General features: G+C 52.6%; 2 long non-coding RNA genes across 3 annotated transcripts; one reads left to right on the top strand and one right to left on the bottom strand.

The window, feature by feature from the left end:
* Positions 1–13,428: 13,428 nt before the first annotated feature.
* Positions 13,429–19,908, bottom strand: LOC138683352 (uncharacterized). Its single transcript, XR_011322928.1, has 3 exons — positions 19,405–19,908; positions 19,066–19,110; positions 13,429–13,706 (listed from the first exon to the last, which is right to left on the bottom strand). It is a non-coding gene; the product is annotated as an uncharacterized lncRNA (long non-coding RNA).
* A 1,790-nt stretch (positions 19,909–21,698) lies between these two features.
* On the top strand, positions 21,699–25,802 carry LOC138683308 (uncharacterized). Of its 2 annotated transcripts, none has more exons than XR_011322899.1 (3): positions 21,699–21,765; positions 24,731–24,789; positions 25,256–25,802. It is a non-coding gene; the product is annotated as an uncharacterized lncRNA (long non-coding RNA). The 2 variants fall into 2 exon arrangements; XR_011322898.1 differs by lacking the exon at positions 21,699–21,765 and adding an exon at positions 23,906–24,400.
* The last annotated feature ends 426 nt before the right edge of the window (positions 25,803–26,228 follow it).

Here is a 26,228-nt window from a genome sequence, read left to right as displayed (position 1 = left end):
ACTCCTTAATTCGTATTTTAGGTTGCCCCTAAGTCCTTCTGTGTGCCCCAAAGCCCCGTGTTTGTCATACAGTATGCCACGATGCCTCCTGTTTAGCTTTCCTCCCATCCCAGAGTTTTGCCAGTGCTTTTTTGGTGTGCTTTTTCCGCAAACCGCGGAACTGCAGCGCCGGCACAGAGCAGGTGCGGAGCAGCGCCGCCGCCTCCGCTGCTGCTGCCTTGTGGGCAAAGTGTGGTACTGCAGCCCGGCGTTCGCGCGCAGGCTCTGGCCCCTCCGGCGCGCCGTAAGCGGCCGGCGCATGCGCGATCCCTGGGAGCAGCGTGGCGGGGTCTCGGCGGCAGCGGGCGAGCGCCGGGACCGCGGGTGAGGCGAGCGATCCCCTCCGGCGGGGGCGGGGGCGGTGGCGGGGGGTGCCTCCTGTCCGCTGGCCGCGCGGGGCTGGCAGGACGGGAAGCTGCGAAGCGGCCGCCGCGGCAGGCTCCCGGTCCGCCGGAGGCGAGCCGGGCCAGGGCAGCGCCGGGCAGTTCCCCGAGAGCCGATAGAAGGGAAGAGGGGACGGAGGCGGGCACCCCCCAGGCGCGGCCAGCGGGCGCCTCCCCGAGTCGCCGGAGCTCCCCCGGCGCCTTCGCTCGGCCCGTGCGGCTGCCCCCAGCTCCAGCCCCTCCCCTGAAGCCTGTGCTGTAGCCGCAGGCAGCCCCCGAGCCCTGTCGTGAGGGCAGCAAGCTGGCCCTCCGATGTTCTCGAGTCTCCCTGAACGTGGGTGCCGTTAGCAGCGGCGCGGGGAACGATTGGCGTCTGCGGAAGCCCCTGCGGAAGGAGGGGCTCCGGCCAGGGTCGAGCTACGGTAATAACGGTCGCTGCTGCCTCTTTCCCTCTCTCAGAGGCCATGCTGTGAGTGCAGTTGTCCGTTCGTCCCCGGGGATGCCGTTGACTGCAGCGGCCTCAGGCTTGCGTGGGCTGTCTCTGCCTGGCCTCCCTCTCCTCGCGGCGCGGGAGCACAGAGGGACAGGCGGAGCGCTTACTGGCTGTGGACGGGAGCTGCTGAAGCTGGAGAGGCCACAGAAAGGTAAAGAAGAAGAAACGGAAGGCCGTCTGGCTGGCAGCTGCCTCCCGCTGCAGGCAAGAGAGAGCCTGCCTCTCTGGGTGTGGGAGGATCCCGCCTCGTAGTCCACAGCAGGTCAGACCGCCAGGGTCTGTATGCATGACCAGCAGTGCGGTACGGCCACATAGTGAGCGAGCGAGCGAGGCTACGTGTCTAGGAGGCCTCATCTCGTAAGAGCTGCGAGGCGCTCGCGTGTTCCGTTATGTGGAGGACAGCCAAGCGACTGGAGTTACAGAAGAGGAAGGGAGGAGAGAAGGAGAAAGAAGCGTCTGAACTGGCAAGGTCTCCTGGCAGCTCCAAGAGCGAGAGCTGTGGTGAGTCCTGGGCCCTCGGGGCCCTGTCGCTCCTCTTGTGCCTCCCGGTCCCTCCCTCCCCCTCTCCTGGCCCCCTCACTTTCTTGTGCTGCTGTGACATTTGGGTTTTTTTGGTTTTTTTTCATTTTGCTTCCCTGTACCTCTCCTCTTCTGTCTATTCTCTTGTCCTGCTCCCTCTCCCTCTCCCCCCCCCCGCCCCCTGTCTTTGTCCTGCAGCCAGTCACTGTTTTTTCCTTTTCCATCTCCTTGTCCTGATCTGCATCCGCCTCTTTCCCCGCCTCCCCATTTCTCTGGCCTGTTCCCTGGCGTTCTTTTCCTCTCTGCGCCTGTACGTGCCACTCTGTGTGCCTGCCTTCCTATCTCTCTTCTTCCTACTTTCTGTTTCTCTCTCTATCCCTTTGTCTTGCTCGCTGTTGCTGTTTATTTTTGTCATTCTGGATCTCACTGTCCCCGTCCTCCTTCCTGTTCATCTCTTACTCTCTGTGACCCTTTGTGCTGCTTCTTGCCCCCTTTTTATTCACCCTCCCTCTCTCTGCAGGGCTCCTGATACCTCTCTTTCTAAATTCCCCAACCCCCTGTGCTTCTCACGGTCTCTGTCTTTCTCTCTCTCGTTCTCATTGTTCTTGTCTGTTGTGCTGTCTTGCTTCCTGTCCCGTCGTTTCTCGCTGTATCCCTTTGTCCCGCTCCCTGCTCGTATTCGTATTCCTCTCTGTCCTGAGGACCGTCCCAGTTTTTTATCTCCGTCCTGCCGCTGTCCTGATTTTTCCTTCTCTGCCATGTTCCCTGTCCCTCTTTCTGTCTCTTTTCCTCTGTCCCTGCTGCTTATTTCTCCATCTCTGTCCAGACCCCTGTCCCTTCCCCCCCACCCTGCCTTGCTGTCCCTCTGCCTTGCTTTCTTTCGCTACCTTTTCTGTCTGTCTTTCTCTGCCCCATTCCCTCTCCCGCCCTTTCTAACTGTGTCCCCCTGTCCAGCTAGCTGTCTCTTCTTTCTTTTTTTCTGTTCCTCAGTATTTTTTTCTTTTTCCGTATCTCTCTCCCACTGCCCATCGCAGTTGGTTTTTTTCCCCTCCGATGCTGGCCTGCTCTTTGTCCCTTTTGTGTCTCTCTGTCCTTTTGTCATGCTCCCTGTGTCTATTTAATCCCTTCATCTCTGTCCTGCAGCCCGTCGCTATTTTTTTTTTTTCCTCTTCCGTCCCTTTGTCCTGCTCCCCGTCCTTGTCTGTCTTTCCCTTGGTTCTGCTTCCCGTCTTTTTTTCCTTTCTTGCTCCATCTCTCTGTCCTGCTCCCTATCCCTCCCGCGCTCTCTCTGTTTCTGTGTCCTTCTCCTTGCCTTTCCCCACGGTCTCTGTCTTGTTCCCTCTTTGGTTTTCTTGTTTTCTGGGTGGCTGGGCCCGGCTACCCGCGGGGGTGCTTCGGCTGGGGGGTTTGGGGTGGGGGCCTGGCCGTGCCGGTGATGGCGGGGAAATAAAGCCTGAAACGGCAATCGTGAAGCGACGCCCTGCCTGTGCTGGGGCTGTCCCGCAGAGGCGTGGGGCCGGGCCCTCCGCAGGTCCCGAGCACTCCCCGAAACTACGTGTGGGGGCCCAGGGGTGCAGGGCTGTGGGGTGGCTACGCTCAGCGTCGCCCGTGGGCGCTGCAGGGTCAGAAATGGAGAACAAGTTTTCTGTTCCTGGGGCTTGACAACAGGCTCGCGTGGCTGATGCGGGGGCTCGGAAACAGACCGAGCTGCGCGGCTTTGGGCCCAGAAACAGAGGTCCGGCCCTGCGTGTTTGGGCCTTGAGAACGGGCTCAGCAGCCGGGTTTTTTGGCTCCCAAATGGGCCCCGAGTCAGCTGGTGCGGGGGCCAAAAGCGGGAGCCGGCTTGGCTGGTTTTGCAGGCGGGTGGGAGGGTGTTGGGGGCTGCGGGGGGAAGCGGGGGGCGGGCAGGGTGCGTGGACCCTCCCCGGAGATGGGGGTCTGGTTGTGTCGGACGCCGAAGTTCGGGAGGCCGGCACGCAGCAGGCCGAACTCCACATCTGTGATGGTCTGTGGGGGGGAAAGGTGCTTTTCAGTGCCCTCTTTGAGTCCAGCTCTTTTTTTGGCGCTGCTCAGAATAGTTGTTAAGTAATTAATAGCCCAAACTAACGAATATTTATTCGGCATGTAACTCTGACGTTTAATCCTAATGCTCCAGTTTTGACAGCAGTTGATAATACAACCTTATGGAAAGCCCAGACTGTTGCACGTAGCTGGAGCTTGTAAGGAGAAGCAGCTGAAATCAGCCGGAGCTTCAGTGCGGAGCTGGGGCTTCAACGAGCCAGAACTGTAGCAAGCGGGAGCTGGAACGAGGCGGGGTGTCTGCTGTCTGGAGCGTGCATTAGCCAGAGGCAAAAGTACCTGCGGCTGTAACGAGCAGGAGGCGCGATTAGCTGGAGCGTCTTTTCGCTGGAGCGTCCGTCGGCCGGACTGCGCTCCCAGCACGGCGGAAGAGCGGCCGGGCGCAGGCGGGGCTGTCCGCAGCAAGCAGCTCCGAGCAGCAGGGAGGTGAGTTGCCCTTCTGCCAGCGGGGAGCCCGGCCTCTTCCCTCGGGCATGCAATCCACGCCACGCTCCTCTCTCTGCGTGGAGGGTCTCTCCCGGTCCGTTCCTGCGGGCAGAAGCGAGGTGGGGGTCCCCCGTCTCTCCTGGGGCAGCCCCCGCTGCGAGGGGGCGCGGGCGAGGTGTCGTCGTCCCCTCGGTACCGGGCAAAGGGGAGAGAAACCGGCCGGCGGGAGCTCCTGGGGTGCAGAGCCCTTCCGGCAGAATCCTCCCCTGTCTTTTCACCGTTGGCTGGGTGTGACCAGCAGGTTCATTTCTTTGTCTCCTCTTCTCCCAGTGTCACCTTCCGCGTCACATGAAGAAAATCCTGCGTGGTCAATTCCGCTTGCTGCTCAGGTAATCGCACGTATCGGGCTGGGGGAGCGGAGAGAGACACTTGCGAGTTCAAGGGCACTACAGATGCTCCACGTTAAACCCACAGAGAAGGCAAATTTGCTGCTAGTGCAGAAAAGGTGATGGAAAAATTGCTGTTCACAGATCGTGCCCTGTTCCTGAACTGGTCCCTTGATGTGTTTTTGTTTCAGGGGAAAGAATGAAATTTCCTGTCTGGTAAATTCAGAGCTGCCTGTTAGCTTCTTCAGGGTCGAGTGTTTCTCTTCTCTCTGTTCATACTGATTTGATGGGCAAGCTGGAAATAGCCTTTTACTTTTTTATGTGTAACTGAATTTTTAGGAATATGTGGTGTCCCTGTAGTTCATTTTTGAGCACCTAGATGCCAGCAGAAATGTAATGAGCGAAACATGATGGGAACTGGTACTTAAACTTGATTTTTATTTGGGTTTTTTTTTTCTTTCCCATTAAGAGTGTTGATGGCATGTTGTCCCGTGGGACAATCCCCATTCCGTTCAGCGGAGTCTTCAGTCTAGGACTTTTAAGTGAAAAAGTTTGTCCTTCCAAAAAGGGACTAGTCATTCCTAGGACCGAGGCATAGACTTGGAGAGTCGCTTAAGTACGTGATCGGAATGAAAGCCAACTTTCAGTTGACGTTGCTGCTGTTGGTCTTTGCTTTCATTGATTTCTCCACCACTCCCTCGTGGTTGGGAGCTCTGAATCGTAATGTTTTTCAGTCTCTAACACATTTCCACCCCCACCCCCCAAAAAAAGGAGAGGCAGTGTCTAAAAGTTAATTAGTTTCCTCACAAATGCGTGAGTAAATAAAATTTGAGTTATGATGATTAAAACCATAAAAATGACACCAGTCTTGCAGATCTGGACTATTTCTGAACAGGCATTCATCACACGCAGAAGTCGTCAGGGTATGGATCACCTGCGCTTCATGCTCTGACAAGACAAAATGCTGAGGCAGGGATGAGCTCTGAAGGAAGAAGGAAAAAAAAAAAAAAAAGAAGGCTACAAGGTCACGGTTTTGTTTTGTTGTTGTTTGATTTTAGAGAGTGCAATATTGACTGGTGCCAGCCTGCAGAGCTCTTCTGCTGCCTGACCTCTCCTTCTCTTTCATGGCTGTAATTGTCGTTTGGATAATTGTAGAAGAGCAATTAAGTTACTTGCCTCTGTGAATGTGCTGGTAATACCAGGAAGGCAAATGCTTGAACCAGTAGTGAATAACTTGGCGACGAGTAGAATTTCTGAAGGAAGAACAGCAGCAGCAACAGGAAGCAAATAGCAAGTGACCAAAAACTTGCGTGTGTCAAAGGCATCAAAGCTTTCTTGCCAAACGTTGTTTGGCAATATGTTCCAAATGGCTTTTTTCGGTAAACGTAAATTTTCAGGAAGTTCAGGGCTGTGTGTGGCAAAACGTGTCCCTCTGCGTACGCGTCCTGCTACGTAAATAGCATGGGTCAGTGGCAAGTCCAGTGGCAGGGCTGCTGTTCCCTACTCTCGACGTTGCCGTGGTAGTGTTGTGGTATTTAGACCTTCACGGACGGGCCGAGGAATGGAAGGAGAATGCCCGTTTTCTGTAAGGGCTCAGAATGCCGACCCTTTTCTCTGGCTGCCGCTCCCCTGTGCGTGAGATGAAGCTGTTTTATTTTTCTCCCTTGTTCCTGGTCTAAATATTTCTGGAGCTGTTGCTGCTGTGGGTTTGCAATTGGTGTTACTGCGTTTTTGTAGCGTTCTAGCGATGGGTCGTTTCCGCTGTGGCGAAGCGTCGAGATACGGTTTTCGGTTTAAAGCGTCAGAAACTACGTTCACGGAAACCGGTAACTCGCGGCGTAGGGGAAACCGATCTGGCGCGTGCAGCTGTGCTCGCAGGGCTGCTCGGTGGCTCCTCATCAAAACGGCAGGGTGTGTGCGTGGACATCCGTAGGGTTGCGCTCTGGGTCCGAGAGCGTTAACGTATTTTTGCTGTTGGAAGATGGAATGGAGCGTGTGCTTGTTAAATCTCAGGGCGGTCAAAAGCTAGGAGGGACCCTGAGCGGGTTTGGTGGCACAACTGCGGTTTTAAAAGATCTTGACCGTTTGGAGCAACGGCCTGGAAAAAATGATTCCTTTTTTGCAACGAGGCAGTTCACGAGGACAGATGTGTTGCTGTGCTCTTTAGCAAAACTACTCAACTTGGGACGTATAGGGTGATGAAGCCTCGGCTATACTAAGGCTTGAGAAAATGTATGTAGGTCTCTATGTCTGTCACCTGCGTGTATCTAGGAAAGTGAGTTCTAGTGAAAGTAAAGTTGCCAATGAGTCAAAAAAGAAAGGGAAAAAAAAAAGGCACAGTGGTCTGAAAAATGCAAAAGCTCTAGTGGCCTGTGTCAACAACTGTACCGAAGATGACGCAAAAATACTTTTTCCTCCGCTCAGTCGTACTGTCTTCACAAACCTTCACAAAAAAAAAAAGGCAGCTTTGGATTCCTACCCAGCTTTGTGCTAATGTTTTTTTTTCTTCTCTCAGCTGGATGTCAGCTGGCACCGTTTCGCCGTGGTTGCCCTTTCTTCTGCCGTGACGGTACGAGACAGATGGAAGGATTCCGTAGTGGCCTGCAAGTACAAGGTACGCCTACGATGTGTGTCTGCATTTTTCCAAAGGTACTTGCGGTATGGACTTTAACGTTGAGAGTGTGCCAACTCTCCTTCTACTTTTTTTTACATGAAATATTTTAACACAAATACTAAAAATAAGTTCTGTTCCGGAGCATGTTACACCTATACAAAGTTTACTTCCCTCAGTTTATTTTCTCTTCCTGAAAGCATAATCTTCTGTTGCTGTGTGCTTGCTAGTAAATGATACTGTGAAAATAATTTTGTACTAAAAGAGGGAAGAAACTGTTCGTAAGAGTTCAGCTGTTCAGAAGAAACAGACTTTGTTTTCATGATAAAAGCTTTATGCTTTTACAGTCAATGATTTTTTTTTTTTTAAATATCTTATAGTAGCACTCAAAAACGGTACGGAGATAATTAGCATCTGTACTAAAAGCAACCAAGGTCAAAGAAGAGACGTGGACAAAACAGGACAAACGGGCGTCGCATCTGTGTGTTGTCCAGGCTTTCCCAGGAAGCATTAGCAGCCTTGTAACTAGTGACAGTGAGTCCTGAGGTGTTTTTGATGAGTTACTGCTTCAGTAGTGTATTTTTTCCTTTAACCTACAGTGTGTAATTTTGACTTCAGTTGGAAAGAGATTTTCCAAAATGGAAGTCTTTCTCTCTCAAAGAAATTTTGTTTTATGAACTTCCCATCAGAGTGGATCTTCAGAGGTGATCGACTTGACAGTAGAAGTCATCAGTAACGAGACTTTTCACTCTCTTTAAAAAAAGAAAAAAAAAAAAAAAAAGTCAATTTCCTTCCAAAGACCCAAGCGCAGCCCATCCTCCTAAAGTTGATGGCATCACTGGTCTTTGGTTTCTCAGTTGTAACAGTCGAGATCACATGAAAACGTGTTGCTCTGCATGCTTCGGTACTGCCAAAAGCATTAGGGAATCCGCCAGTCCTTTTTGGTAGTCTGAGGTATTGCAGCACTGGGGATTTTACAAATTGACTTGCATTGTTTAAACTGCAACTGCCAAATAGCTGTAGTATGTGATTTGTTAGGTGTATGTAAGCAGTTTAGGTATTTTTCTAAATGTTTAAAAAGAGAGGCAACTGAATGTTATGGGGTTTTTTTCCTGATGTTTTGACAGAGTGCTCTGAAGTACTTTCTGTCTGGCTTTCAATGGTGCGTTTCCCTGGCAGTTCAGTAGCACCTCTCTTGGGCAGCTCAGCTGGCCAGGTGTCCCTCCGCGTTCTGTAACACGCACAAAAACCCCTAGTCACGTTATAACTGTGTACCTTGGAGAGAGATAATTTAATGGTATGAATTCAGAGCTGTGCAAGTTAAGGTAATGGAAAAGGAAAATCAAATACTTTTACAGTATAAGTATTTTTATTGGACGTATATAAACATGGGCACACCTTTTTAGTGTAAAGTGAATTATTGAGATTTATTCGTTATTTTTCATTTTGCTCTTTGGAGTTTTCCACTTCACTTTCGGCTTTATTCACCAAACAAGCAAGATGCAAAGCAGCAGCAGCAGCGCATGGGCTGTAGCTGTTGCGGTGGATCCGTAAGCGTAGATTCTGATTGCGTACGACCTCGTCCCGCAGCCTCCCAGGGTTATCTCCCTGCAGCAGTGCTGTAAGGAAGGGAGGAGACATTTTCCAGCACCGGCAAGAGTGTTTACTTGTATGCTAAGAAGGTGTTCAAAATGGTATCGATTAGCCTAAATGCTGATTTTAAGTGTTCAGATCGCTCTTAACTTTTAAAGGAGGTGGTGTATTTCGAGCTGACCTGTTTACCTGGAATCCTGCTTTAGCTCAGCGACTCTTCTTGTGCACCCCCAGCCTCTGCTGGCAGGGCGGTATGAGAAGCTGGAAGGTCCTTGACTTAGTATAAACACTGCTTAGCAACAACGACAGCATCGGTGTGTTGTCAACATTATTCTCATCCTAAATCCAAAATGGCCCTGTACCAGCTACTCAGAAGAAAATGAACTTTATTCCAGCCGAAACCAGGACAACCCCAAACCCCCTGATTCTGGGTCTGCAACGGAAAAAACCAAACGACTTTGGGACTCCTGGGAAAGCCAAATCCGCCTGGATTTGTGCAGCTGGAAAGCAAAAAACCCACCCCATTTTCATGCACAAACCCACAACCAAAAGATCACCCCTTTTTATGTTGTGGAAAAGCACTGAAACACACCCCAAACTGAGTATTTTGAAAAAGCAAAAAACTCCGCAGTTTGGGGAAGATTGGGGGTGAAGCAGAGGCAGTTTGAGGGGCATTGCTGGGGGTCCTCCCAGCGTGGATGATCTGGTGTGGATGCTCTGTTGCGGGTTATCCCAGGTGAGTTACCTGCTGTGGATCATCCTGGGTGGACTCCCTGGGGTAGGTCATCCCCACCCGTGTCCCCCCATGCACCTCTGTACCCTCACCTACCCTCTCCCCGGCGTGTGTTTCTCCCCCATATATGCCCCCCGCTGCTCCAGCCCGCCCCCTTCACCCATTCGAGTTTTTAACCCATGCGAGTTGTTTCCCCCCGCATCCCCTGCTCTTCTATCTCCTGTCCCGTTTCCCCCCGCATCCCCTGCTCTTCTATCTCCTGTCCCCCGCCCCGGCTTCCTTTCCCTCCTCCATATTCCACCCCCGCCCCCATCATCTGTCAGGCTCCAAACCCCTGGCATGCTGCCTGCACCCCAATCTCTGTCATTTTTTTTTTCTTCTTTTCCTTACAAGTTGTTGTTGTTGTTGTTGTTTCTTTTAAATGATTAAACTGTTTTCATTTCAAGCCACGAGTTTTCTCACTTTCGCCCTTCCGATTGTCTACCTGTCCCACTGGGGGTGGGGGAGCGAGTGAGCGGTCGCGTGGGGCTTTGTTGCTGGCTGGCGTTAAACCACGACACGAGGTGAGTTGCAAGCCCTGCCTGGCTAATGCTGGAGGCTCTCTGTGTTCCTCCTGCCATCTTGACGGGCCGTCCTTGTTCTTCATTGCCGCTTTATAGCGAGCGCCTCTCGTGCTGTAAGCGGCAGTAGTACTGGGGCCGCGCAGGTACTGCGTGTTGCAGGCAGCAAAGGGCAATTGTGACGCTTGCTGGCGGGAGCGGCGAGGAGTGCGGAGCCACGCTCCTGTAGGGAGCAAAGACGGAACCTCGAGGGCTCTACGGTCATCTGCTGAGGACTACTAATATCCCGACAGGCCTCTTTGCTTTCCCTGCTTCGCGTCTGATTACTTTGCACGCCAGAGGGCGGGGCGGTAAGTAACACCGTGCAGCGTCTCTTCGATCAGAGACAAGCCCCGCACAAGAAGCCTTGCGTGCGTGCAGGATTAGGAGAGCAGAGTTCCGATAGCACAGAGGTGAGGAAAGGTGCGCCCACCCCAACTGAGCCCCAGGGTCGGCAGGGTATCGCTCGCTTGCAGGTGGGCCGCTCGCCTCTGGTGCGCTGGGACGCGGCGTTTCCTGCTGGACAGAGCTGCCCCTCTGGCAGAAAGCAGCTTTGGGTCTCTTGTGGCCTGCCTTCAGGCTGTCACCTGAACCAGGTGTTATGTTTTTTTTTAAATCTCTTGCCAGCAGCTGTTCACTGGCTGCTTTCACTCCCGCAACCCTGATGCCACATGCAGAGGGATACAGCAGTCCCTGGGGCTTGCTCCAGGGGACCACCCCGCCCTCCCCCCTGCCGTTTGCAGGTCCCTGTGCTGCTTCTCCTCTCTAGATAATGGGGTGGGGGGGCAGGGACAGAAGCGACCACCCGAGTTTGTCTGTTGTTTGCACTTGACTGCTGTAAACGCTCCAGCCACTCGGGTGCTTTTTGGAACGGAGGCGATGAAGATGACTGCCCGGGCTGCGAGTGGGGAAAGGGCAGGGCAATGTAAGCCCTGTGCCCCCAGTAAGTAGCTGCCGCCTGTGGCTGGTCTCTACTGGGCTGAGCTGTCAGTCATCCCTCATCCAGCTGCTGCTCAGAAGAGGATCGTTACGGGGATGCGGATGCTGCTGCCCGGTGACCGAAGGTGGGAACTGGCGTTGGGGAGGGGCGCATGCGCGGTGGCGTGTGTCGGTGGGCTCCAGCTGTTGCCGGGCGACCGAGACGCGGTACAGCAGCTCGAAAGCTGCGCATGCGTGCTGGCGCGTTGACGGCGCTGGCCGCTGTTGCCGGGCAACCAAAGCACGACACGGCGCATCGGCAAGGGCGCATGCGCGGCGGCGCGCTTTACGGCGCTCCCGCTGTTGCCAAGCAACTAAAACCCGTTACGACAGCTCGGCAAGCGCGCATGCGCGCTGCGCCTTTTACGGCGCTGGCCGCTGTTGCCTGGCAACCAAAGCGCGACAAGGGGCCTCGCCAACAGCGCATGCGTGACGGCGCGGTTTACGGCGCTCCTTCTGTTGCTCGGCAACCAAAACGCGTTACGGCAGCTGGGCAAATGCGCATGCGCGCTGCGCCTTTTACGGCACTGCCCGCTGTTGCCTGGCAACCAAAACGCGTTACGGCAGCTCGGCAAGGGCGCATGCGCGGCGGGCCGGTGTACGGCGTTCCTGCTGTTGCCTAGCAACCGAAACGCTTTACGGCTGCTCGGCAACTGCGCATGCGCCGTTGCCCGTTTACCGCGCTCGCTGCTGTTGCCTGGCAACCAAAGCGCCACACGACGACGCCGCAATCGCGCATGCGCGGCGGCGCGTTTTACGGCCTCCTCCTGTTGCTTAGCAACCAAATGGTGTTACGGCAGCTCGGCAACCGCGCATGTGCGTTGTCGCGTTTACGACACTGGCCACTGTTGCCTGGCAACCAAAGCGCGACACGGCGCCTCGGCAACTGCGCATGCGCGGCGGCGCGGTTTACGGCGCTCCTGCTGTCGCCTGGCAACCAAAACGGGGACCTGGCGTTCGGGAGCCGCGCATGCGCGGTGGCGCCTTTTGCCGCCCTCCTGCTGTTGCCTAGCAACCAAAACGCAGTTCAGCAGCTCGGAGCCGCGCATGCGCGGTGGCGGCGCGTTTCGCCAGCGCTCTCTTCCGCCACCTATTGAACAGACTTCGGTACTGCAGCTGGGCTGCCGCCCATGCGCGCTGGCGCCTTGTGCCAAGCGCTCGCCGCTGCCGCCTCGCGACCAATGTTCGGTACTGCAGCTCGCAGGCTGCGAGGGCGCGGGGCTGCCGCTGTCCTGCACGTGCCGTCCGACGGTAACGGCAGTGCGGCACCGGCGGGAGGCGCCGCCGCGCTCCTTGCTTCCTCCCGGTGAGGAAACGCCGCCGGCAAGGAAAGCTTGCACGGGCTCTCTGCCTGGCCTCCCTCTCCTCGCGGCGCGGGAGCACAAAGGGACAGGCGGGGCGCTGACCGGCTGCGGGCAGGAGCTGCTGCGGCTGAAGCTGGAGAGGCCGGAGAAAGGTAGAGAAGAAGAAATGGAAGGCTGGCCGGCCAGCAGCTGCCCCCCGCTGCAGGCAAGAGAGAGCCTGCCTCTCCGCGCGTGGAAGGATCCCTCTTCGTAGTCCGCAGCAGGTCAGACCGCCGAGCTGCACCGCAGGGTCCGTATGCAGCACCGACGGTGCTGTACGGCCACGTAGCGTGCGAGCGAGCGAGGCTCCGTGCCTAGGAGGCCTCGTCCTGCAAGACCTATGAGACGTGTGTTCTCCTAGGGGGAGGATGGCCGCGCCGCCGGAGTTACAGAAGAGGAGGGAGCGGGAGAGGAGCAGAAAGAAGCGTCTGAACTGGCAAATTCTCCTGGCAGTGCCAAGAACAAGAGCTGTGGTGAGCCCCGGGCCCTCGGGGCCCTGTCTCCCCTCTTCCGCGTTCTGGTCCCTCCCTGCCCCTCCCCTGGTCCCCCCTCTTTCCCACACCGCTGCCTTTTTTTTTTTTTTTTCCTTTCCTCCCTTGTACCCCTGATACTGAAAAGCCGGTCAAAGAAACTCCCTAAGACTCGTTTTGGAGTTTTAGAAAGCAGGCATTCTTCATTGCAGCACTGGATACACAGGGGATAGTTGCACCTAGCGTGCATACCACAGCTTTGGCACAAACAGGTTATACAGAATAACTAATTGCATGTTAATCAGATTAGTATACATATACGTAAAAACGATGGCAACTGATTATCGTAGTACTGCCTACATCCGATCACGCGCAATGAAGGATCCATTTGAGACGAAGGGCTGCTTTTGCAACCACCGACCCATTTGAAGTTCTTGCTGGCTGTCCTTGAAGTCTTTATTCTTGTCCCTGTTCTTTGATCTTGAAGCTTAACGCAGTTTCAATCACATGTGGTCAGTTTCAGCATTGTTCTCATCTAGCGTACAGGAACATCTAGTCATAAGAGCAAAGAACTGCAAAACTTAGGAGTACCTACCTCTGCTAGTTAATTGCTTGGCTATACTTTTGTCTATTGTTTCAATTGTAGTGTTAGTATAAGATTTCTAATAATTATTTACCAAATCTCACTTTTGCAGTCACCTAGCAGCAAACCAGTTTCCACAGCTGGTACAAAATATTAAAACCATCCCGATATTTAGATGTGCTATACAGAATGTATGGAAATAGGCTATCAGAGGTGTCCGAGGGGCAGAGGGAGCGCCGGGGGGCGCCCCGAGACCCGGAGCAGACTCGCTGGCAGGACTCGATAGGCACGCGACTGACTGAATAAACGCTGGCCGCCCGTCCCCTTTGCCCTCCGGGCTGCGTTTGCGCTCCCTTTGCATGAGGCGAGGGGCCGTGAGGGAGCCCAGGGGAGGAGGAGGTGAGGCGCTGGGGGGGGTTGGGCCGTGCCCCCCCGCCCCGTTCCTGCTGGGCTCCAGCTGTTGCAAATATTCTGGTAAAGAAATCAAAATTTAATCCCATAGAAGAGTTAGGTTTGATTAAGAAGTAAAATTGTGAAGCATAACGTATAGGATCGTTAAGTTTGAAACATAGCCATAGAAACTTTAGGAACTGTGTTCGCGTGACTCTAGGAACCTTAATATTGTTAAAGTTTGAAATAGCTAACCCTAGAAACCTCACCAGGAAGTTACTGGTTTTTCTACGTTTTGTTTCGGGAAACTAAGGAAACCGTCGTGGACACCGGTTTGCTGCTTGGAAACCCCCTTACCCTTCCCATCTCGATTTGAGTATCGAAGATTCCAGTCAGCAGAGCTAAGTGTAACTGACCAATGATTGTTTTTAAATAAGAACATTGATAAGGTTATATAATCAAAGGACCGATCATTATAAAGGTTAAATTTAAGAACAAGCAGAGTATGCATTTTTACGGAAGGAGCTTAGGTAACAATGACCTGACAAGAAAAGTCTGTAAAAACTGATGGATTTTGATACTAAGCGGGACACGCCTTTGGAGGAGCGATCCCCCGTGTCCCCAGCGCTGCGATAAACAAAGTGCCCGCTTCTTAACTTCACGTTGGTGTTAAGGAGTTTTATTCCGGATTTCGGTAACGGTTTTGGCGACCCAGATGGGACCTTGCGAGTGAGACTGGACGAGATCGAGTGTCGATCGAACTCCGGCCGGCACCGAGGTATTCTTGGGGAGAACCATCACCCTCGACTCGCAAAGCTCCTTGCAGCGTTCCCTGGAAAAAAGGTAAGGCGCTGCTTCTTTGCAGTTGGTTTGGAAAGCCTGCCCGTGAGGCGCGGCGAAAGCTTCGCAGGGTTGGGGCTTGGAGGGTACCCGTCTGCAGCGGAAGCCTAGGCGTCTGCCCGTAAGTCATAAGCGAAAGCTATTGCTGGGTTGGACTTTGTGTATTATTTGGGACAATTGTCATTTGCATTTGTTTGGTATTTGAATGTATATAAGTATAATGGCATTAGCAAAATTGTTTAAGAATAAGAGTGCAGGAAATAGAACTGCTGATGAAAAGTTACCAAAAACATCACCGTTGGGACGTTTATTGGCACATTGGGGTGAATTGCAGGAAAAATGGTAAACAAACAGAACTTTGAGTTACAATACTATATTGCAGTTACTGTTGTTTTGTAGGAGAGAGAGTAAATGGAATAAAGTGCCACATGTAGATCTGTTCTTTTTAAGTGAACGTATCTGACGGGGACCGGAGGGGAGTCTCCCAGCAGAACCTCTGGTTACAGCTAAACTGGGAGAACAGAAAATTGAATTTGAATTGACACTAGGGTCACCTTTTCAGTTTTAAATACCTTAGAGGGAGAGTTAAGTGTTGAAGAAATTGGTGGTGTCGGCGCAACAAGTGAACGAGAAACTAGACCCTTCTTTAAATCTTTAACAATGAAATTAGGAAAGCAACGGGTCACTCAGCAGTTTTTGTATGTGCCAAATTCTCCTAAAATCCTGTTAAGGAGAGATCTATTTGAGAACTTAGAGGCAGAAATTAAATTTAAAAATGGAGAGATTAAAACTTTAATTCCAGAAACTAAACGTATCGAAGCAGTGGCTTTGTTGTTAACAGGACGGTTACCGACAGCAGAAGATTATACCAGTCAAAGTATAATGCTGTAATTCCAATCATCTGGACTGGGAAGTTCCTGGTAAATCCAAAAAGCAGAACCTGTGAGAGTTGATTTAAAGCCAGGATCGAATCCGGTAAGAATTAAACGATACCCCCTAAAACCGCAAAGTCGGAAAGGGTTAGTAATGGTAATACAAAAATTTTTAAGATACAAATTGTTAATAGAATGTGAATCCAGATATAACACCCCGATCTTGCCTGTTAAAAGGCTAATGAAAAAGATGATAGATTAGTTCAAGACCTCCTCAGAGCAATAAATCAAATAGTACAAGATATTCATCCGGTAGTAGCAAATCCTTATACTTTGTTAACAACCCTAACAGAGAAACAAGAATGGTTCACAGCGTTAGACGGAAAAGATGCCTTTTTCCGTATTCCCTTGGATCCCAATAGTCAAGAGGTTTTTGCTTTGGAATGGGAAAATCCTGAGACTGGGAGAAAAACACAATATACGTGGACAGTCTTGCCTCAAGGCTTTAAGAATAGTCTTACTGTGTTTGGAAATCAATTGGCACGAGAATTAGGGATTTGGAAGAAAGAAAATAATCAAGAAATCTTGCTGAAATATATGGACGATCTGTTAATTGTAGCTGAGATGGAAGAACAATGCACAAAGTTAACTATTAACTTTTTGAACTTTTGGGGAATCAGTGGATATCGAGTGTCAAAAGAAAAAAACCAAATAACCCAGAAAGAAGAAACTTATTTGAGTTTTAAAATCCTAAAAGGACAGAGACAATTGGGAACTGAGAGAAAAGAGGCAATTTGTCGTCTCCCCGAACCTAAGACTAAAAAAATGAATGACGAGCATTTCCGGGAATGGTTGAGTGGTGTCACCTGTAGATTATAAATTGTGGCTTGCTGGCCCGACCTTTATAGGAGCAGCTCAAAACCTCAAACAATGGATTGGACCGATGCCGAGAAAGCTACTTTCCAAGAATGGAAACAGGCTGTAATCGGGGTGCCAGCCCTAGGCCTGCCAGATCTCACAAAGACACTTGAACTTTTTGCTCGTGAAAGAAGAGGTTAGCTCTGGGTATCCTGGCCCAATATTTAGGGCCAAGTGGGCGAGCTGTGGCCTACTTCTCGAAGCGATTAGGTAATGTGAGTCTGGGATGCTCTGGTCGTCCGAGAGCCGTCGCTGCAACTGTGCTACTGATCCAGGAAGCTCGTAAGTTCACCTGAGGACAAAGGATTAGAGGACAAAGGATTACTGTACGTTTCCCATATGATAACTGTTGTGCTAAAACAGAAAGGGGGGCATTGGTTATCCCCTAGCAGAATGCTGAAATACCAAGTGGCGTTGCTGGAACAAGATGATGTTTACCTAAAAACTACTACCACCGTTAACCCTGTTGCGTTTTCAACAACTGATCAAGTTAAAGGAGAACTGGAACGTGACTGCTTGCAGACAATCGAAAGAGTTTACTCCAGCTGACTGGATCTCTGAGATGTGCCGCTAGAAGAAACAGATTGGGAACTATATGCCGACGGAAGCGGTTCCATCTGTGAAGGAAAACGTTTATCAAGATAGACAATAACTACCGAGGAGGTAATTGCGTTGCCAACTTTGCCTTCGACGATATCTGCCCAAAAGGCTGAATTGATAGCTCTTATTCGAGCTCTGGAAGTAAGTCAAGGAAAGCGAGTCAACACTTGGACAGACTCAAAGTACGCTTTTGGAGTAGTACGTGCACACGGAGCGATACGGAGAGAAAGAGGACCGTTATCTGCACGAGGAACCACCATTCAGCACGCAGAACAAATACCGAAATTGTTAGAAACCATTCCAAAACCAACAGCAGTCACGATAATGCAGTGTAAAGCACATCAGTTAGGTAAGACCGGTCCTAACGCAGGTAACCAACTGGCTGATAAAGCTGCCAAAGAGGCTGCGGAAAAAGGCATCCTAGCACTAGTTCCAGAGAAAAGTACAAAATTGCCTAAAGAAACTCCAAATTATAACGAAAAAGATGAAGAATTAATTATTAGATTGCAGGCTAACAAAATGAAACAGGATAGGCTGTAACACCGACAGGTCAAATAATAGTCCCACCCACAATAATAAGAGAAATTGCCCGAGCTGAACATCACAAAGTATATTGGGGAACAGAAAGTGAAATATGACAAAGATTGTTTAAACAATTAGAAGCGGATGTGAAATTTATATATAAAAATATCCCCGAATCAGTAATAAGATCATCTTTGGGATTATGAAATAAGGAAATTTTTTAGGAGAATATTAGCAAATTGATTGTATAGAATTGCCTTGAAAAGAAGGATATATCCTAGTTTTAGTTGATATCTTTACTGGGTGGCCCGAGGCTTTCCCTTGTCGCACCAACAAAGCAAGGGAAGTACTCAAAGTCTTGCTCAAAGAGATAATACCAAAATATGGGGTGCCTGTAGGAATGTCATCTGACAATGGCCCTCATTTTATAGCAAAGATTGTGAGACAAGTTGAGCAAAGTATTATCTATAGATTGAGACTATCACACCCCATATAGACCACAAGCAAGTGGGGGGGGGGGGGAAGAGAGAGACAGAGACAGAGAGAGAGAATGAACTATACCCTTAAGCAACAGTCGAGTAAAATTTGTCAGGAAACCTCACTCCTCACATGGGTTAAAGCATTACCCATGGCTCTATTAAGAATCAGAGTATAGCCAGAAGAGAAAGAAAATTTAAGTCATTATGAAATGTTGTATGAAAGACCGTATCAAGAGTCCTATGTTCTGAGTATCTTGAGTGCCTTTGGAGATATGTTTTTAAAAGGTGTTATGATTTCTTTAAGCAATTCTTTTCAAGAACTTTGTCAGTATGTCTCCACAGCTGGACCCTTAGAATTGGACGTAGCAGCGCATCCCTTCCGACCAGGAGACTGAATATCTATAAAATCACTGAGAAGTGGAAAGGACCGTATCGAGTCATTTTAACAACCCTTGTAGCAGTAAAGGTCTGGGAGAAGAACCTTGGCTTCATTATTCAAGAATAAAGAAAGCACCAACAAGAAACCGGAAGTCTAAAGAAACTGGCCCTTTAAAACTGAAAATCTATAAGTAAGTTTCACGTTATCTGTTTGGGAAAACGGCTGTGTAAAGTTGATAATATTGGGGTTGCTATTAGGAATATTGTCGAGGGCAATAATCTTTTTGTGTGTTTAGAGGGCGTATGCATTTTTTTTGAGGGGTTCTAAACATGAGATAAACAAAATGAAACAATTATTGTTTGAGCTATTAATCTTGAGATTAACCGTTTTTGTAATTTGGATTAAAAAAAAAAAAAATCTAGTTTTGTAACTGATTCAAAGTTTTGTAAAGACACAAAATTTAACCTCAGTAACAGCCTGCCTTCCGATTCCAAAGTCAGATGAAAATCTAGTTCCGTGGAGAATACTGACATTGAATTTAACCAAAACTTGAGAAAAGATGCAGAACAATGAGAATCATTTTAGCAAATTAAATTGGATGGATTTAAAAGGCAATTATTTTTTTTAAATTTGAAAGAAGGAATTATAGCGTTGTGAATTATAACATTACCAAACCATCCACCTCATGGACAAAAGAATTCATTTAATCGCCCTTCGGGAGAAACTTGTACAAGCACCCCTTGGGGCTGTCAGTTGCCAAAACCGTAGAGACAAGTGCAAAAAGGAACTTGGGATCATACTGAAAATATAAAACGATGTCTAGAATTTACTGGAGTTCCAGGATCCTTGTTAGAGCCACCCAGAGTCGGGACCATCTATGGAAATTTAGACTGGTTTAGACAACCAGAGAAAAATCACAGATCCTAAACAGAGCTGAATGAAGGTTTATACTTGCAGCTCTTCTGACCCCAAACTCCAAAGACTTTCTCTAGTAGCTAAAGCTCTAAGATGGGGATGTATTTGCAGAAAGCATAATAATATTTTACATGATCTTTGGTCCCCTCTTAATAACGGAAAAAATTTAGCTCGGAGTTGACTGTATTAAAGGACAGGTGAAAAGTTCAGGCTTAACTGTTTGGGTGACTAGTGATGATACATGATCCACTCACCTTTTCATGAAACAGAAAAGCAAATCGTGGGCTTTAGACTTAATAACTCTATCCTCTCTCTGGAAGAAATCTCCCTTGTGGCCTTGCTGGTGGACCTGGGTAAATGGAAAAGATGATACCTGGCAATGGCCAAGTCTTAGAACTAAAATAAGACGGGTATTAAAATCTGTATTTTGACCCCAGTTAACACCTCTTCCAACTCAGCTGACTCTTGACATCTTTCATTCAATCAAGGAAGTGCCTGCTGCTTAAGTTCACATTGGTGTTGAGGAGTTTTGTTCCGGATTTGGGTACCACAGCTGCGGGCTGGGGCTGGAGGAGCCGCAAGTGCGGGCAGTGAGGCTGATGGGGACGGCCCCTCCCTGGCCAGGGGGGGCTGCCGGGGGAGGGGCCGGGGCGGGGCCGGTGGGAGCCCAGGCAGGAGCGGAGCGGAGTGGAGCGGCGGCCGGGGTGCGGCTGCCCCTCGGGAGAAGGTGAGCGGGGCCGGGCGCCCCTCGGACCGCGAACGTCGGAGGCGGGGGGGGGGGTGGGGGCCGCCTGTGCCGAGGCTGGGGGCTCACAGGGCGGCTGGGAGCACGTGCGCGCGGGGTCGGGGTCGGGGCTCACAGGGCGGCTGTGAGCACGAGCGCGCGGGGGGGTGCTCACCGGGCCCCGTGGCGGGGCTGCGCAGTCGGCCGGCGGGTTCCGGGGAAAGCCCCGAGGAGGACGGCGGGGTCCGTGTCGGACGCACGGAGCGGCAGCGGGGCCGTGCCGTGCCGGAGCGGCGGCGGCGGCGGGCGCTGCCCGGAGCCGGGCGGGGGGTGCCGCGCCGTGCCGGAGCGGCGGCGGCGGCGGGCGCTGCCCGGAGCCGGAGCCGGGCGGGGGGTGCCGCGCCGTGCCGGAGCCGGGCGGCGAAAGCGCGCCGGAGCTGCCCGGAGCGGCGCTGGGGGCTCGGCGGGAACTGCGGCTGCGCCGGCGTGGGGGTAGGCGGAAACGGAAGCGGCGTCCCCTCGGGACCAGGCAGCAGGGCAGGCTGCCTCCCGGGGCATGCCGGGAGCTGTAGTTTTCGCGGACTCGGCGGCCGGGCGGCAGCGTGGCTCTCGGGCGCGGCGTAGTCCTCGCTGCCGCCGCGGCCCCCGGAGTCCGACAAGGTCAGACGCAGGAGCGTTACCGGTTTCGTGTGGTTTTCCGCGGGCTTCCCGCTGCGCCCGCTCCCCGACCAGCCGTGCGGACGCGCCTCCCGGGCGCATGCGCCGTCCTGCGCGTGGGGCAGCCCGGCGTTCGCTCGCCGGCTCTGACCCCTCCGGCGCATGCGCGGTCCCTGGGAGCAGCGTAGTGGCGCGCAGGGCGGGGGTCTCAGCGGCAGCGGGCGAGCGATCCCCTCCGGCGGGGGCGGTGGCGGCGGGTGCCTCCTGCCCGCTGGCCGCTCGGGGCTGGCGGGACGGGAAGCTGCGAAGCGGCCGCCGCGGCAGGCTCCCGGTCCGCCGGAGGCGAGCCGGGCCAGGGCAGCGCCGGGCAGTTCCCCGAGAGCCGATAGAAGGGAAGAGGGGACGGAGGCGGGCACCCCCCAGGCGCGGCCAGCGGGCGCCTCCCCGAGTCGCCGGAGCTCCCCCGGCGCCTTCGCTCGGCCCGTGCGGCTGCCCCCAGCTCCAGCCCCTCCCCTGAAGCCTGTGCTGTAGCCGCAGGCAGCCCCCGAGCCCTGTCGTGAGGGCAGCAAGCTGGCCCTCCGATGTTCTCGAGTCTCCCTGAACGTGGGTGCCGTTAGCAGCGGCGCGGGGAACGATTGGCGTCTGCGGAAGCCCCTGCGGAAGGAGGGGCTCCGGCCAGGGTCGAGCTACGGTAATAACGGTCGCTGCTGCCTCTTTCCCTCTCCCAGAGGCCGCGCTGTGAGTGCGGTTGTCCGTTCGTCCCCGGGGATGCCGTTGACTGCAGCGGCCTCAGGCTTGCGTGGACTGTCTCTGCCTGGCCTCCCTCTCCTCGCGGCGCGGGAGCACAGAGGGACAGGCGGAGCGCTTACTGGCTGTGGACGGGAGCTGCTGAAGCTGGAGAGGCCACAGAAAGGTAAAGAAGAAGAAACGGAAGGCCTTCTGGCTGGCAGCTGCCTCCCGCTGCAGGCAAGAGAGAGCCTGCCTCTCTGGGTGTGGGAGGATCCCGCCTCGTAGTCCACAGCAGGTCAGACCGCCAGGGTCTGTATGCATGACCAGCAGCGCGGTACGGCCACGTAGTGAGCGAGCGAGGCTACGTGTCTAGGAGGCCTCATCTCGTAAGAGCCGCGAGGCGCTCGCGTGTTCCGTTATGTGGAGAAGAGGAAAGGAGGAGAGAAGGAGAAAGAAGCGTCTGAACTGGCAAGGTCTCCTGGCAGCTCCAAGAGCGAGAGCTGTGGTGAGTCCTGGGCCCTCGGGGCCCTGTCGCTCCTCTTGTGCCTCCCGGTCCCTCCCTCCCCCTCTCCTGACCCCCTCGCTTTCTCATGCTGCTGTGACGTTTGGTTTTTTTTTTTTTTTGGTTTTGTTTTTTGTTTTTATTTTGCTTCCCTGTGCCTCCTCTCTTCTGTCTATTCTCTTGTCCTGCTCCCTCTTCCTCCCCCCCTTCCTCTCTCTCTCTCTCATTCAACTGCCCCCCTTTCTTTTTCTCTCTGTGTTCTTGTCCTGCTCCCTCTCCCTCTCCCCCCCCGCCATCCCTGTCTTTGTCCTGCAGCCAGTCACTGTTTTTTCCTTTTCCATCTCCTTGTCCTGATCTGCATCCGCCTCTTTCCCCGCCTCCCGATTTCTCTGGCCTGTTCCCCTGGCGTTCTTTTCCTCTCTGCGCCTGTACATGCCGCTCTGTGGGCCTGCCTTCCTATCTCTCTTCTTCCTGCTTTCTGTTTCTCTGCCTATCCCTTTGTCTTGCTCGCTGTTGCTGTTTATTTTTGTCATTCTGGATCTCACTGTCCCTGTCCTCCTTCCTGTTCATCTCTTACTCTCTGTGACCCTTTGTGCTGCTTCCTGCCCCTTTTTTATTCACCCTCCCTCTCTCTGCAGGGCTCCCGATACCTCTCTTTCTAAATTCCCCAACCCCCTGTGCTTCTCACGGTCTCTGTCTCTGTCGGTGTCTCTCTCTCTCTCTCTCTCGTTCTCATTGTTCTTGTCTGTCGCGCTGTCTTGCTTCCTGTCCTGTCGTTTCTCGCTGTATCCCTTTGTCCCGCTCCCTGCTCGTATTCATATTCCTCTCTGTCCTGAGGACCGTCCCAGTTTTTTATCTCTGTCCTGCCGTTGTCCTGATTTTTCCTTCTCTGCCATGTTCCCTGTCCCTCTTTCTGTCTCCTCTGTCCCTGCTGCTTATTTCTCCATCTCTGTCCAGACCCCTGTCCCTTCCCCCCCACCCCGCCTTGCTGTTCCTCTGCCTTGCTTTCTTTCGCTACCTTTTCTGTCTTTCTCTGCCCCATTCCCTCTCCCGCCCTTTCTAACTGTGTCCGCCTGTCCAGCTAGCTGTCTCTTCTTTCTTTTTTCTGTTCCTCAGTACTTTTTTCTTTTTCCGTATCTCTCTCCTACTGCCCATCGCAGTTGGTTTTTTCCCCTCCGATGCTGGCCTGCTCTTTGTCCCTTTTGTCTCTCTGTGTCCTTCTGTCGTGCTCCCTGTGTCTATTTAATCCCTTCATCTCTGTCCTGCAGCCCGTCGCTATTTTTTTTTTTTCCTCTTCCGTCCCTTTGTCCTGCTCCCCGTCCTTGTCTCTCTTTCCCTTGGTTCTGCCTCCCGTCCTTTTTTCCTTTCTTGCTCCATCTCTCTGTCCTGCTCCCTATCCCTCCCGCGCTCTCTCTGTTTCTGTGTCCTTCTCCTTGCCTTTCCCCACGGTCTCTGTCTTGTTCCCTCTTTGGTTTTCTTGTTTTCTGGGTGGCTGGGCCCGGCTACCCGCGGGGGTGCTTCGGCTGGGGGGTTTGGGGTGGGGGCCTGGCCGTGCCGGTGATGGCGGGGAAATAAAGCCTGAAACGGCAATCGTGAAGCGACACCCTGCCTGTGCTGGGGCTGCCCCGCAGAGGCGTGGGGCCGGGCCCTCCGCAGGTCCCGAGCACTCCCCGAAACTACGTGTGGGGCCCCGGGGGTGCAGGGCTGTGGGGTGGCTACGCTCAGCGTCGCCCGTGGGCACTGCAGGGTCAGAAATGGAGAACAAGTTTTCTGTTCCTGGGGCTTGACAACAGGCTCGCGTGGCTGATGCGGGGGCTCGGAAACAGACCGAGCTGCGCGGCTTTGGGCCCAGAAACAGAGGTCCGGCCCTGCGTGTTTGGGCCTTGAGAACGGGCTCAGCAGCCGGGTTTTTTGGCTCCCAAATGGGCCCCGAGTCAGCTGGTGCGGGGGCCAAAAGCGGGAGCCGGCTTGGCTGGTTTTGCAGGCGGGTGGGAGGGTGTTGGGGGCTGTGGGGGGAAGCGGGGGGCGGGCAGGGTGCGTGGACCCTCCCCGGAGATGGGGGTCTGGTTGTGTCGGACGCCGAAGTTTGGGAGTCCAGCATGCACCAGGCCGAACTCCACATCTGTGATGGTCTGTGGGGGGGAAAGGCGCTTTTCAGACCCCACGTGCCCTCTTTGAGTCCAGCTCTTCTTTCTGCGCTGCTCAGAATAGTTGTTAAGTAATTAATCGCGCAAACTAACGAATATTTATTCGGCGTGTAACTCTGATGTTTAATCCCAATGCTCCAGTTTTGACAGCAGTTGATAATACAACCTTATGGAAAGCCCAGACCGTTGCACGTAGCTGGAGCTTGTAAGGAGAAGCAGCTGAAATCAGCCGGAGCTTCAGTGCGGAGCTGGGGCTTCAACGAGCCAGAACTGTAGCAAGCGGGAGCTGGAACGAGGCGGGGTGTCTGCTGTCTGGAGCGTGCATTAGCCAGAGGCAAAAGTACCTGCGGCTGTAACGAGCAGGAGGCGCGATTAGCTGGAGCGTCTTTTCGCTGGAGCGTCCGTCGGCCGGACTGCGCTCCCAGCACGGCGGAAGAGCGGCCGGGCGCAGGCGGGGCTGTCCGCAGCAAGCAGCTCCGAGCAGCAGGGAGGTGAGTTGCCCTTCTGCCAGCGGGGAGCCCGGCCTCTTCCCTCGGGCATGCAATCCACGCCACGCTCCTCTCTCTGCGTGGAGGGTCTCTCCCGGTCCGTTCCCGCGGGCAGAAGCGAGGTGGGGGTCCCCCGTCTCTCCTGGGGCAGCCCCCGCTGCGAGGGGGCGCGGGCGAGGTGTCGTCGTCCCCTCGGTACCGGGCAAAGGGGAGAGAAACCGGCCGGCGGGAGCTCCTGGGGTGCAGAGCCCTTCCGGCAGAATCCTCCCCTGTCTTTTCACCGTTGGCTGGGTGTGACCAGCAGGTTCATTTCTTTGTCTCCTCTTCTCCCAGTGTCACCTTCCGCGTCACATGAAGAAAATCCTGCGTGGTCAATTCCGCTTGCTGCTCAGGTAATCGCACGTATCGGGCTGGGGGAGCGGAGAGAGACACTTGCGAGTTCAAGGGCACTACAGATGCTCCACGTTAAACCCACAGAGAAGGCAAATTTGCTGCTAGTGCAGAAAAGGTGATGGAAAAATTGCTGTTCACAGATCGTGCCCTGTTCCTGAACTGGTCCCTTGATGTGTTTTTGTTTCAGGGGAAAGAATGAAATTTCCTGTCTGGTAAATTCAGAGCTGCCTGTTAGCTTCTTCAGGGTCGAGTGTTTCTCTTCTCTCTGTTCATACTGATTTGATGGGCAAGCTGGAAATAGCCTTTTACTTTTTTATGTGTAACTGAATTTTTAGGAATATGTGGTGTCCCTGTAGTTCATTTTTGAGCACCTAGATGCCAGCAGAAATGTAATGAGCGAAACATGATGGGAACTGGTACTTAAACTTGATTTTTATTTGGGTTTTTTTTTTCTTTCCCATTAAGAGTGTTGATGGCATGTTGTCCCGTGGGACAATCCCCATTCCGTTCAGCGGAGTCTTCAGTCTAGGACTTTTAAGTGAAAAAGTTTGTCCTTCCAAAAAGGGACTAGTCATTCCTAGGACCGAGGCATAGACTTGGAGAGTCGCTTAAGTACGTGATCGGAATGAAAGCCAACTTTCAGTTGACGTTGCTGCTGTTGGTCTTTGCTTTCATTGATTTCTCCACCACTCCCTCGTGGTTGGGAGCTCTGAATCGTAATGTTTTTCAGTCTCTAACACATTTCCACCCCCACCCCCCAAAAAAAGGAGAGGCAGTGTCTAAAAGTTAATTAGTTTCCTCACAAATGCGTGAGTAAATAAAATTTGAGTTATGATGATTAAAACCATAAAAATGACACCAGTCTTGCAGATCTGGACTATTTCTGAACAGGCATTCATCACACGCAGAAGTCGTCAGGGTATGGATCACCTGCGCTTCATGCTCTGACAAGACAAAATGCTGAGGCAGGGATGAGCTCTGAAGGAAGAAGGAAAAAAAAAAAAAAAAAGAAGGCTACAAGGTCACGGTTTTGTTTTGTTGTTGTTTGATTTTAGAGAGTGCAATATTGACTGGTGCCAGCCTGCAGAGCTCTTCTGCTGCCTGACCTCTCCTTCTCTTTCATGGCTGTAATTGTCGTTTGGATAATTGTAGAAGAGCAATTAAGTTACTTGCCTCTGTGAATGTGCTGGTAATACCAGGAAGGCAAATGCTTGAACCAGTAGTGAATAACTTGGCGACGAGTAGAATTTCTGAAGGAAGAACAGCAGCAGCAACAGGAAGCAAATAGCAAGTGACCAAAAACTTGCGTGTGTCAAAGGCATCAAAGCTTTCTTGCCAAACGTTGTTTGGCAATATGTTCCAAATGGCTTTTTTCGGTAAACGTAAATTTTCAGGAAGTTCAGGGCTGTGTGTGGCAAAACGTGTCCCTCTGCGTACG

Source organism: Haliaeetus albicilla, chromosome W (assembly GCF_947461875.1).
Source record: "Haliaeetus albicilla chromosome W, bHalAlb1.1, whole genome shotgun sequence".
NCBI lineage: Eukaryota > Metazoa > Chordata > Aves > Accipitriformes > Accipitridae > Haliaeetus > Haliaeetus albicilla.
This window is presented reverse-complemented; position numbering and strand designations above follow the sequence as displayed.